The 12,878-nt window shown below is 36.8% G+C and overlaps 1 long non-coding RNA gene across 1 annotated transcript in view; it reads left to right on the top strand.

Annotated features, from left to right (window-relative positions):
* Positions 1 to 12,878, top strand: part of LOC142050064 (uncharacterized) — a 22,924-nt gene extending 10,046 nt beyond the window's left edge. Inside the window, exons 2-3 of the long non-coding RNA XR_012657908.1 lie at positions 7,581 to 7,634; positions 9,181 to 12,878. This is a non-coding gene — a long non-coding RNA (uncharacterized LOC142050064). The remainder of the gene's footprint in view (positions 1 to 7,580; positions 7,635 to 9,180) is intronic.

The raw sequence follows: 12,878 nt of genomic DNA, 5'->3' as shown, positions 1-12,878 counted from the left end.
TTTCCTACTGACTGGCTGGTCTAGCTTGAAGTTTGTTGGTGATTACACACACACCCCCCATGCACACCAGGTTTGGGGAGGATACAGATACTCTTCAGCACCGCAGGGTTTGCAGTTGCAAAGTCCAGGTGGATCTTTGTCAGAGTGGCGGCTCTAGTTTCTTGATAGCCCATCAGCTAGCGTGACTGGCAAAGTTTCTTTCTTGTCATTGTCTCCATGTTTGCTTTGTCAGGTGTGTGTCTTTGTATATTTTTGTTTCTGTCTTCCCTCTATTTTTTTCTTGGATTCTCAACTGACCGGGTCCACAGTCAAGATAACCTTGCTGGAATAAAGATTCCCACACTCTCACATACCCTTACCAACTAGTGTGACTGACCAGGTTTGGTTCTCATCACTGCATCCCACATCTTTTGTCCATCAGGTTTATGTCCCTGTATGTTCCTGTTTGTGGCTTCCTCCTTTTCTCATTTTCTCTTGCTGCACTGAAAAAGGTCCTTGACCAGATACCCTGACACTTACCTTCCACGTACCCTTACTGTAGCCGTTGTGGAACATAATTTTGTATCTGCCAGCTTAAACCCTTGGCCCATCTCCTGGATCTACTTATGTCTGCAGTCTGGATTCCTACCATACATCTCATGGTCGTTATACTCTTTTCTTCTTTCACACTACTCTTCATCTTACGCCAACTTCTTTCCATACTTTTCTCCCACCCAATCACAGTTAAGCCTTCGGTGTAGTTATCCAAATTGCTACTTCCTGCTTGTTGACCTCCTGTTGTAATTTCCTATTCTATTACTCTTCTCAGATAGTTTGGCTTTTCTTGATTTCAAGCTGATGCTTGCTCAGTTTGTTTAGTCCAAGATGTCTGTCACTTCTTTGGCAGTGATTAAAAACATATCCCATCGTGTTAAAGAATGCTTCTAATAATTTGCAGAATACCTTAGTTGTGGCACTGGGAGTTATTAACAGTGAATTTTCCTAATGGAAGGGTTTCGATTTTTTTTTTTCTGAATTATTAACTTCTGCATCTGTAGCGTTCTCTAGCAAGGAGCTCTGTGGCTTAACTTCAAGTTGTTTGGAAAAACTATTCTTTTCTTGTGGTGGTGTTTTTGCTTTGGACCTGATGCATAGTACTCTCTTTTGATTCTTACTGTATGAGAAGAGAGTGAACAGTCGTTTCTCAATGACCTGTTTCATGCCATACATAGTACAACTCTGTCATATTCTCCTCTGTTTCTTCTCCGTAAGAAATTGTTGAACCTAAGTTGTCATCACAGTATTGACTGCTTATTCTACTCTTTTCTTAACAAATGTAATTTATACTCCTGTAGTGTCTTAATGTTGCCAGTGTCCTTGTTCTGTCAGCCCAGCCCCTCTGCTGGCTTTCTACAATTCGTGGTCTGTATAGGGGAAGTAGTATACCTAAAGGATTCTTTACAATCAGCATAGTGACTAGAAGAAAGAACTGCCATAAAGAGTAGAAACAAATCCTCAGTTTGATTCCTTAAATCTGCCTCAAAAGATTGTCAGTTGCTGTTTATCCCACAGTCCACCTTTTTTTTCTTGTCAACATTTTTAGTGATGATCTTTTTTCCTGGAGTTGAGCCTTCAAGACCAGGCACTGGAAAAGGAAGATTTCCCTTCCTTTCCTGAGCAGCAGTATAAGCCAACCATCAGGATAGCATGGCTAAGCTTCTATCCCCTGAAATTTACTAGTTGCTTTAGGGCTGTATTATATGTTTAAATATATATCTATATCAAGCATAAATGTATATGTAAATAAACATATAAAATCGCACACAAACACATATATAAAAAGATATATAAAACTAAAGAATGTACATGTGCCAAGTTTGAATTTCAGGAATAAAATTAACTTGTCTGCATTTTTGTCTACACAGAAACTTAGTTCCAAAGGCAGTTGCAAAGGAAACACATAAGTCTCTGTTTCATTGGATAATGGCCCCACAGATTAAATTCTCAGCATTGTCTTGATACTATAAAGCTGAAGGCCTAACTTAAATAATAAAACCCCACAACACATCTAGGTCTACTTTCTAAAGAATAGTATAACTTACTTTTTTAACATGTCTTGAACTCCTGTGCTGGGTTTGTGGGGTTTAAAAACATAAATAACTTATGATTTTAATAAATTTTTAGCTGACTTATTCTTTAATTTTTACTCTGTTAACCTTTTAAGAAACATATACAGACAAACACCTCCTAAACAAACACCTCCAAAGCAGACAGAAGGTCTTGCTTCTTTATTGTGATTATTCCTTGTGCTTAAAAAAGCATGAGAAGTTAATTATGCATGTGCTGCCAAGAGGAACTGGAACAATGAGTGGTGCTTAAAATGGTTAAAAAATCAATGTTTATTACATGTCTTTCTTATGGTCAAGGTGAAATGAGCTGTACAAAACTGATGTTTTAAAACTATTGAGCAGGAAAGAAAATGAACATCAACAGCAGGTGGCAGTGCTAGCAAGAGCTGTTTCTGGTGTGTGTATTCAACCAGTGTTTGTACGGGGTCAGCTCTTCAGCAGAAAGTTAGTTAAATACCACAAAATCAGTGAAGTTGTGTGTTTTTGGGATAAATAGTAATGAGATATTGGTCACAGCCTTGTTTCAAGAGGTTTCTCCTGGTGAAAATGTGAATTAGAATGTTTTGTGAACTTACTTTCGTAAGCATGATTGTATTTTGTTGTATGACATAGCAAGCTTATTCTGTGCTTGCTTTTAGATGGAATTGTGAATGTATACAGTTCATGTAAGAATAAATAGAAAAAATGAGTGAAAGCAAAAACTGATGAAATAAGTATTGTTACAAAATTTCAGACATGCCAACATCACAGTTCATGGTAATTCTGAAGCCATTATTACAGATTTGTCATGTCTTTGCTAACGCAATGCTCTTTGTCAAAGCCTATGAATCTGTTGGTGTTTTAAAGAGCGTTTTAAAAAATTGCTGAAACAGTTTATTTTAAAGACCATATTTTGTCTTTCCCTCATATTGTTGTGCTAAATTACATTTATACATTTAACTACAGAACAAATTGCTAAGCTGGTTTATTTATTTTTTTACTTAATTGGCCCTTGGTGCAATTTACTACTATTTATGGCAGCTTTAACTTCCGCCAGTGGTTAGCATCTCACAAGGAGCAGTGCAGCTAGAGATGACATTGCTGAGGTTCAGTGTGCTTGTGTTTCTCCTGTTAATTAGCCTAAAAATAATTCCAGCAGTAGAGAGGGGGAGGATCCTAGCTGCAGAGAGCATGAGACCAGTTATAGCTGATGACTGTCCCCAGGCACGCTTCTCAAGCAGTATTTTGAGGTTTCTGCAGAAGCCTGCTGTATATTGGTGAAGTGTTCCCACTGTGCTTCTTAAAAGATAAAATTAATGAAACTAGTAAAAAATTCAAAGGTAAGACAAATGGAGTTTAGAATGTTGTGTTCAGAAATCATAGGCATTCTTATGGCACTGGTGTAGAGTCAATGTATGTTAATGAACTTTTTTCAGTGTTGTTTTATTGTAAGAAGTGAATTAGATCCTGTTGTTTCTGGTCTGTCTAATCATATGACTTCCTGATGTCATCAGCTGTATGGACCACTAAGTCTGCCTTGATTCTGCCTCATTTAGTAAGAGGAAGAAGGTTGAAGAAAGCCTGAGAAAAGATATAATATAAAAATATAATGTCTGAATTGCAGTCTTTCAAGGTTTTCATAAGGTCTCAGCTGATTCTTAATATTCTGCTTTGAATTAGAGTTGTCTTACCAATTTTCAGTAGGTGACAGATTAATATGTTTAGCAATAAGAGTTTAAGGGGCTCCTAATGATTGCGTCATTTAGAGAAAAAAAAAAAGATATTAAATAAGTGTCTTACAGATGATCAGTTTTTCAGTAAAACTTACCCGCTAAAATACAGGACTTTATCAACTCTGGTCTTTGGTAATCTATGTATTAAATTAAAGCACAGCTCTTTTCAAATCAATATAATGAATTGATTTGTACACATTTCAAGCAGCGGTGCTTTCTTTGGATTTTTGGTATTGAATTTGCACTGCAGTTAAAGCATCTTTTTTGTATAATTAAATCTATATTTGTTAGCTTCTCCACTGAGTTGACACTGAGTTTAAAAGGCAGAAATGTAAGATAAAGCAAAATATACAAATGCATTACTTTTTAAAGAAAAAGATACTGAGATACTCTTTTCTTGTATGAAATATAACAAGTCAGAAAGCAGGGTATGCTGTGTTTTGATTTAAGCTATTTCAGGTGTTTTAACTAAAAATCTGAAAAAAAAAATTATGTTGTGTTTAAGAAACGTGAAGGTTTTCACAAAAATACTAGATTGCTTTCAGTCAGCACCTCTTGGCGTTTACCCATTTCTTTAGTGATGTTTTCAAGCAGGCAAAGAGTTTGCCTATACTGGTTTCAAGGTATTCCTAAGCTTTTAAAATATCTGCCTCTGTACTAATAAACCCTTAATTGCAGCAGCAAAACCAAGCTGAGAGCTAGGTTAAACTGGCTGGTTATGAGCAAGGCTGCAGTTAGACAGCTAGTATGTGAACTAGCTCACGTAAAACTGGTGGTGTAACCTAAGTATAAAACATGTGTGATAGTACTATGCTATGCATGTTGCAGTATGTATTGATGTTTGGGATGCATGAGAGATTTGGATGTTAGTACCCATTTGTGTCAAAGGAATCCCAGCAACAAATAGTGTATATGAATTAGTGGAAAAAATTAATGGTTAATCATGCAGTTTTGTCTGAGTTCAGACAAGTTAGGGGAGATGTTACAAATATGAATGATTGTTGACCATTGCCAGCACAGGAGGAGAACCGCAGTAGAGGGTGCTCATGAGACTTGAGAGAGTACAAACCAGTGGATCAGTCCAATTTCTGAAGAGATTAAAGCAAACAAAAATAACGTCCCAGATAAAAGGATTTTGTGTATAAACAAATCAATTTTTGACATTATATGTGCTAGTTCAATTTTGTAGCAAAATACATGGCTCGCAATACCAAAGCTAGGGAGTGTGCATTTACCTGTCTTTGTGTATGTGTAAAGTAGTGACACCAAGAATGCTTGTATATGCACAACACAGAGGAACTGATGCCTTTCTCATCCTACAAAGCAAGCAAAATAGACTGAAGGGCAGCAAAGCAATGTGTGTGTGTTTTATCTCTATATGTTCACTTATGTATGATATGCATTTGCTTTGTGTATATGCATTAGTTCTAAATTTGTCATCTGTATAGTACCTGATCTTGAGTGTGATTTACTCTTTCTTTTCAAAATGTCAGTTCAGATGGTTTGTTTAATTGAAATTTGACACAAACCAGTACTTGCCAGGGAAAACTTTTCACTCCCATTACTGTAGAGAGCATAAGGTGGAGAGGAGAAGTATCAGGATAAAAACAAGTTAATGTACCCAGTGAATATTTGCATAATCTCCAGTTATGCTTAAAAAGCATGAAGAAATTTGAGTTAGGTGTTTGCATTGATTACAGGAAGACTGAGGAAGAAGGCCCAAGTAAGGTGAGGTGTTTGGAGGGAAAAAAAAAAAGGCACAAGCAATAATTACTAAATGTTTTAAAAAATGTTTATTTTACAGCAAAGAAGTCACTCGATAGATATTGGAACTAGAAAGCTAGGTCTGAAAGTATAAGAATTTTGCTCATGAGCCTAAGAGCTTATATGCTAAAGTTTCCTCAGATGTAGAAGTTTAGAAATGTTATAGCACGCATAAAAGGGGAGAGATTGTAGATTATTTTTAGGACCATAATAGGTACAAGTAAAGCTCATAATTTCAGGTATGTGAAGTAATTATGCTATAATACTTAAACAACAGCTTTAACAATATTAATACATGTGGTATTTGCTAGAACATTTTTTCAAACATATGCTACAAAGCTGATTAATTCTATCCTTGTTGCCAAAATCTTGCTTCGTTTTTATTTAGCCCTATTTGGTGTAGCATGTCTGTTTAACAGTGACCTATCTGTAAATTAATATTGACTTGTAGAGAAAAATGTTACCTATAAGAGCCTAGGATCAGGCCCCTTTCTGTAAATTCTATACAAATGTTTGATTTGGTGTACATTGGTTTTAATGGTAATCCATTTTAACTATTATAAAGACAATCCAGATCCAGAATCCTGAATTTGCTTACAACTACTTTTTAAGGTATAGTCATGGGGTTTTTTCTTTGTATGGTTAGGATTAGTTCTTGGCCAGTGATTTTAGATTCTTTTTATCTTCTTTTCTCTAACTTTTGGTCTTCCTGGTTATCATTACTTTGTGTTCTAGTTACATTTGAAAATCCAGACAAAACCATATTTAATGTCGTGCAAACTACATTAAAATTGTGCTAAGCTAAGGGATATTGCAGACTGGGCTTTGAGATTTCAAGTGCCTAAGAGAGCTGTTTATTGATTCTGGTTAATAAGAATCATATTAATGTAGAGATGGCGTGACTGACCTTGATTACAACAGAATTCTCATGAAACCATGTACTACCTGCACAATAATACGTCAGTAATAATAATAGCAATCTACTCAAGTTGTTAATGCCTTAATTAAAAATTCATATAAATGTGTTCAGCTGTTGTGTGGCACAAAGTAAAAGAAAAACTGATATATCTGAGTAAATATGTAAAAAAAACACTTAATAAAAGGTCGTGCTTGCATTGACAGTAAAGCCGTGAAACGGTTTGAATACTTAAAGATACGGGGGTTTTGCCACTAGAGGGTGCACAATGCCCAAGAATAGCAAAAAAGGGGGTGAAATCCTTTGCTACTTACATGCTCTGCAGGAGCCCAAAAAAACATGTCTGAGGAACCTTATATGTTTAACATTTCAAGGAGCATTCAAAGTTTCCCAGAGCATTTCTCTGAATGTCTGAGTCTGCAGCTGACTGACTCAGGGTGGATTTATGATAGCTTTCTTTACCTAAATCCTCTAAAAAACAAGTTGTCACTGTTTATTCTTGCAAACCTAAAATATGCTTAAAACTCTTTAGAGTACTGGAAGCAAAAAATAATTTAATTTACTATGATAGTTTTAGGTATTATTCCCTTTTGTGCTCTGAACTTTGTAGGCACTTTGCATGAAAGATGATAATCACTGAGTGATTAGAGTTTACCTATAAAGCTTCCATTAGAATCTCATTTTTACTGGGTATTACAGTGCAGGTGTTGCATATCTGCAGGGAACATTTGGTAGAATAAAAACCAGAAATGTAAGGGCAGGTGATGCATAGGATTATAGACCACAAAGTACTCTGCTTTCTTAAAATTACTTCATAATTTGAAATACTGAATGTGGTTATTCTGATCTATTGGGTTTGATCCTCATTCTCCCTTTGTGTCCAAGTACATGTAATGTTGTGTTGTCCTCTGAATGATGTTCCTTTTCTGTATTTAGTTTCGGATTCCAGAAGCATATGAAATAAGAAATAAGAAATTAGGAGCAAAGTTGTCTAAAATATTAACAGATTATTTTTGTCTTTGTACTGGTTGATATGAGGCATTCCAGGCTCCCTTTAATACTTCATTAACTGTCTTTCAGCTAATTAAAGGGTCTCTGGTGGAAGCAAGACAGATGCCCAGAACCAGTTGGAGGGTATGTGAAACGTATGGCAACATGGAGTACTTGTTTTCTTATGGTATTCTTCAGAGGCCAATATCCTTGGTCTGGGAACATCAGCTCTAAAGGATCTCATACATCAGAACAATAGTATGAAGGCTGGTAACAATAACCAGCCAGGGACCGGTATATTCTTTGTGTGTTCACTTCTACAACATTGTTAGGAAAGATAATTGTAAGGGACCTGTGGCCAGATGGGTTGAGCACACACAAGTTGTATTTGTATGTTCCAAGATACAGTCCAAGAGCAGGTCCCCTTTCTCCCTGTGTCTTGGCACCTTTGTTTTCTTGGAGCCAGCTATCAGGGCTGCCTTCTGGCAGTGCCTTTTGTAAAAAGAAGGAAGCAGAATTAGAAAAAAAAAAAAAAGAAAGAAAATAATACTCTGACTAAATTTTATTATATTGTTTGATTATTTCAGTGAAAGTAAAGGTTATTCCTTTCCCTCCCACTCCATGCTCTGTGTAGTTAAAATCCAGACCATCTGCTACTATGAATATTCCTACTGTTAAACTTCACAGAGATCTCTGAGCACCAGAGAAGAGTTAAGCAGTGGTGGTTAAGGTCCACATCCTACCACTCTGCATAAAGGCTTGCCATACCTAACACATCTTTAAGTAGTGTGCAAATTCTGAGCTAAAGAACCTCTTCCAGGGCTAAAAGAGCAATTCATTTCATAAAGCAGTGGTTCTGCAACCATTCTTCAGACTGCCAGCTCCTGTTAACTAGTGCCACATGTAGTGGGTTTCTCAATATGGAATAGATCACTAAGCACACCACATATGTTTCATATAAAACTCTAGGACATAATTGCCTATGGCTTTCATCACTATCATCTCATGATGCATTTTAATTTGTCTTACAGAGTTGAAAGGCTCTCTGTGCCCTTACCCATAATCTTGAATCATTCAGGCCACTTGTAGGTTGTTTGAAATACTTTGTAAGCAGCTGCAGGTACAAACTGCAGCACTGAAAGGAAAAAAAATTTCAAAAAAATACTAAGTCCATTAAAGACTGTTAATGATATGCACCGTCTTATGAGAACAAAGCAAACATTGGGAAGGAGTACAGGCAGGGAAGATGAAAGCAGGAGGCTCATTTTCAGCATGTTAGAAAAATGACTGAAGAAGAGTCAAGAAAATTCTTCACTGCTATGCTTCCCTCCCTCTTTGGAGGGTGGAGGGAAAAAGTATTTCTTGATTCCTTCAGAAAAGAGGCAGAGGTTGTCCTTTTGCAGATTTTCTATGTTTTTTTTAACGATGAGATGTGTGTTGAAGTGTGTTAGGAGACACAAAGGAGCAGGAAAGCAGAAAATAGCTGCCAACAGAAATAATTTAGGAAAAAAGAGAGGCGAAAGCAAATGCGTTTTGACCTATACACTTGTAGTCTTCCCTGGCGCTCCCCCGCCCCGCCCCCCCCCCCCCCCCCCCCCCCCAATCTTCTGCTCACACCTGCTTCAGACTGTTTGTCTTTTACCTAGTTGTGGCATGATGATTCATGATCACCCTGTACATTGTTCTTCAGGATCTTAGAAGGTGGCTCACACACTGACAGTGCTTTAGAAAACTGGCCCAGGAGCTGACCTGTGAACTAGAGAGGTCATTCTTCTGATCTTTGTGTGTGTGGCTGTTGGAGCTGAAAAGGTACAAGGATGAGTTCTTTCAGGGAATGAACTGCGCTGTGATTATAGAACTGATTAAGCTTTAGTGACCTCTCAACTGTCTTTCTAGGGAGCATCCTATGTCTGGCATTCCTAAATAGCATGATGTCTAAATGTCATACAGTTCTCAAAATCTGAAAATCCAAGTTAACTACAATATCTAAATTAAATGCAGTAGGCTATACGAATACATATCACCTGTTCTATGCAGTTTCTCCATAAAATTCCAAATCAGAGAGTCAATAAAAGGAAGAGACTGAACACAAAATGAAAGGAGGGGTCTGTGTGGCTTTGTAACTTTGTGCAGTCCATCAACACCATTGAGAGGCTGTTTTATATTAGAGAAATTCAAAATGCAGCATGAGCAAAGGTGTCATAAACTTTCTCCTGTGTGCCTTTGCCTCTCAGAAAGCATATTATGCTCTTCAGAGAGCATAGCACATGGTTTAGCACAAAGGATTCAGCTTGTCCAAAATGAAAAATTTGTGCTTTTTGTCTCTTTGTAAGCAAAGATCAGTTGTTTCAGGAGTTTCATACAAAATCTAGGCATGGAACAAAATTGAAGGTAGTTGTAAACTAGACCTGAGGCCTACAGGATAGCCTATAATTTAAAATGGCTGGTGACTGCTCTGTGGCTACAGTGGTGCCACAAAGTGTCTGCAGAATCACTCAGAATTCTAACCTGTTCTTCTAGATTTATAAGAAACCTCATCTTTTTGATACATTGGGAATAGTTTTGCAGACAGTTCTTTCCCTAGTGTTTTAATGGTGTGTTTTTTTTTTTTTTTTTTACAGAAACAGGATGTCTTGTTGATCGTATTTCTTGACAAGTGGTGGGGTTTTTACCCAGGGCAAATCAGGATGGTTCAAGAATGTAATCTGTTGCACTCCTCTATTTTGTGTGGTTGATTCTCTAATTAGCTGTGACAAAGGTATGCTTAGTGAACCTGTTTTTTTGAAGTGCTTACTAGAAGCATGTGACTTATCATGTCTTTTGTAAACCTACAGATATTGCCATGTGCTAGCAATTTAAGCTAGCATTTGCAAGTTGATGGTGTAGCAGTTAAATTACTAGTGAGATAATTGCACTAAAGGGTCCCAGAATGTAAAAGTAACAAATGCTATGGCTAAGTAATTTTGGTAACTTGAAAAGGACATCTGGCCAAACATGCATGGCCTATATTACTTTAAGTCTATACCTTCTGAAGAGAACCATATGTATAGAGAACTACTTGTGTTTCTTGACCCCTTCTACATAAACGTACGTGTTCTCTGAATTAATTTAATATCTGATTTTGTAAGGTTCTGAACAATCTACAACTGGATAATAAGAGACTGCTGAGCACAGGATAGAAAAAGAACCAAAATATTATTTTACTAAGACCTTTCAGTCAGCTATTGCATTTCATATCAGAGGATAAGGCATTTTGCTGGTGGCTGAAGTGATGCTTTTATAACCTTTGCCAAATTATGGGGCTGTTGTTAGAATTTATTAGCTAACAATTTATAACTTTTTGAGATCCTTGGGTAAGGTGCTGTAGAGGTGAAATAATTACTTTGTGCTTGTAGAAAATTTTCATCATAGTAAATAAATAAAAATTATGGTGAATCATTATGTAGCAATTCCATAAAATAATGATTAAGGTAGAAGAATTAAAAAATATTTTTCCTTTAATATAAATAATAAATTAAGATTGTGATGATTGGTATTAAGATGGAGTATTGTATGTCCTTGCATGACAACAGAGTTTAAAGGTTTACATAGGAAAAAAAGTGTCAGTTTTTGCGGAACACACCTGTTATCAATTTTATTTGAAAATGTAAAAATTGCAATATTTATTAAAACTGTATCATTCCTGTGATTTTTTTTATTGCTGTTTAATATTTTTTTTAATATTTTTTTTATTAAGCACTCATATGGCCAAAGCATCTAAACTGTGTTATGATTAATGAGGAGAGGAAGATGAATATTTTTGACTTGTAGCTCACTACACTAAACCTGCTTTTGCATTAAAATACCCATTGCAAACTTGTTACAGGACGATTTAATGTAATACTATTATAAATAAGTTAAATGAACTCTGTGTTAGAAGAGGAACCTGGAATAGAGCCAATCTTTTCTCATGCCTACTCTATCATGCTTTTTAGAGGGAGCCTGCCTTTTTCAGGCATAGAGTCTTCATAGCCTCACTGAAAATATTAGTTATGGTCTTCTCTCTAGTGTGAGATTGGAGTTAGACATATGAGAAGAGGCTTTATTGTTCAGACTTGCCTCCAGAAAGGAAAGGTGCTCATAACCATTCATCTTTTTCCAGAAGAAAAACCTGTAAAGGTGCCATGCTGTGACTGTAAGGCTCACTCTTTACACCTCACCTCCTAATTCTCTGACACAGAGATTGACTGTAACACATTCCCAGCACAGTTCTACAATATCTCTCTGACTTGCGACTCTTTCTGAAGTGAAAGGTGCCAGGTTATTGCACTACAGCCAGGCCTGTATCTCTTAGAAAGAAAAACAAGCTTAAAGAAGGTTGACTGAGGGTACATTTTCAAGGCATCAGGCTGGCAGTATGGTTGCTGTCCATCAATTGACCTGTCTAGTCTGAAGGCATACCCCTCATATAACTGCACATACATGCGTATCTGTCCTGTGGCTGTAGAATACCACATGCCTTTCCTGCAGCTTTTTTACCTGGTCACATGCTTGGATTCTTGCACATTGGCGCTCAGGTAAGTTGGAAAGCCTTGACAAGCAGGAAGTAGAATAGTAGTCAAAAAGAGAATAAGTCAAACTGTCTCATGAAAAGAGTTTTAAGATATACTTTGGAGTTTTTTACTCTCTGGAACAGAAAGTGTACTGGGTTGTTGTCAGGCATAAACGGGTATAACCTGTGAGTACAAAGAGATTCAAGCAAGTTTGTTGGCTTATTGCAGTAGTAAGACAAGTAATAATTTTAGTTGAATTGTAATACAAATTAGATGTCTTCTCCTCGCCCCAGGTAAATTCATGGTCAGGTTAATCAAAACGAATAAATAATGCTTTTACGTTTGCATTCCTTTTTACCTACCATTCCATTACTTCTTGCATCCATACTAAGCAACATTCCATTGCTTCATATGTATAAAGAAGGGAAACTGCCTGGTAATGAACTCAGTGACCATCTTTGACCACGAAAAGAACATTTTAAAACCGGAACACAGAGGTGGGTTCTGCAAATAGAACAATCTGAATTTTTGATCAGAATAACAGGATTGAGGTGGTCCAAACATGCCTGGTTTACCCTCAGTTCTGATTGCCTTGTTAGGAGGCTTATGCTCTTTGATCCAACTGTGAACAGAATAGGACATTTCTTTTTGTCTTTAGATTATCATCTTTTCTGGACATGTTTCTAGCTATTGCGGCCTTTTTCATATCCAGGAGAAGGAATTGAAGAGGTGTATTTGCTTCTATATGCACATTGATTCCATCTTGCAGGGTGGGTGCCGTGGCAGTATCCCATGGGAGGAAGGGCAGGATTCAGAACATCTGTACAAGAATGTATTTTATGTATCCTAAAATGTG

The sequence above is a fragment of the Phalacrocorax aristotelis genome, chromosome Z (genome assembly GCF_949628215.1).
Source record: "Phalacrocorax aristotelis chromosome Z, bGulAri2.1, whole genome shotgun sequence".
Lineage (NCBI taxonomy): Eukaryota > Metazoa > Chordata > Aves > Suliformes > Phalacrocoracidae > Phalacrocorax > Phalacrocorax aristotelis.
Note: the sequence above shows the minus strand (reverse complement) of the source record. Positions and strands in the feature narration are given on the sequence as shown.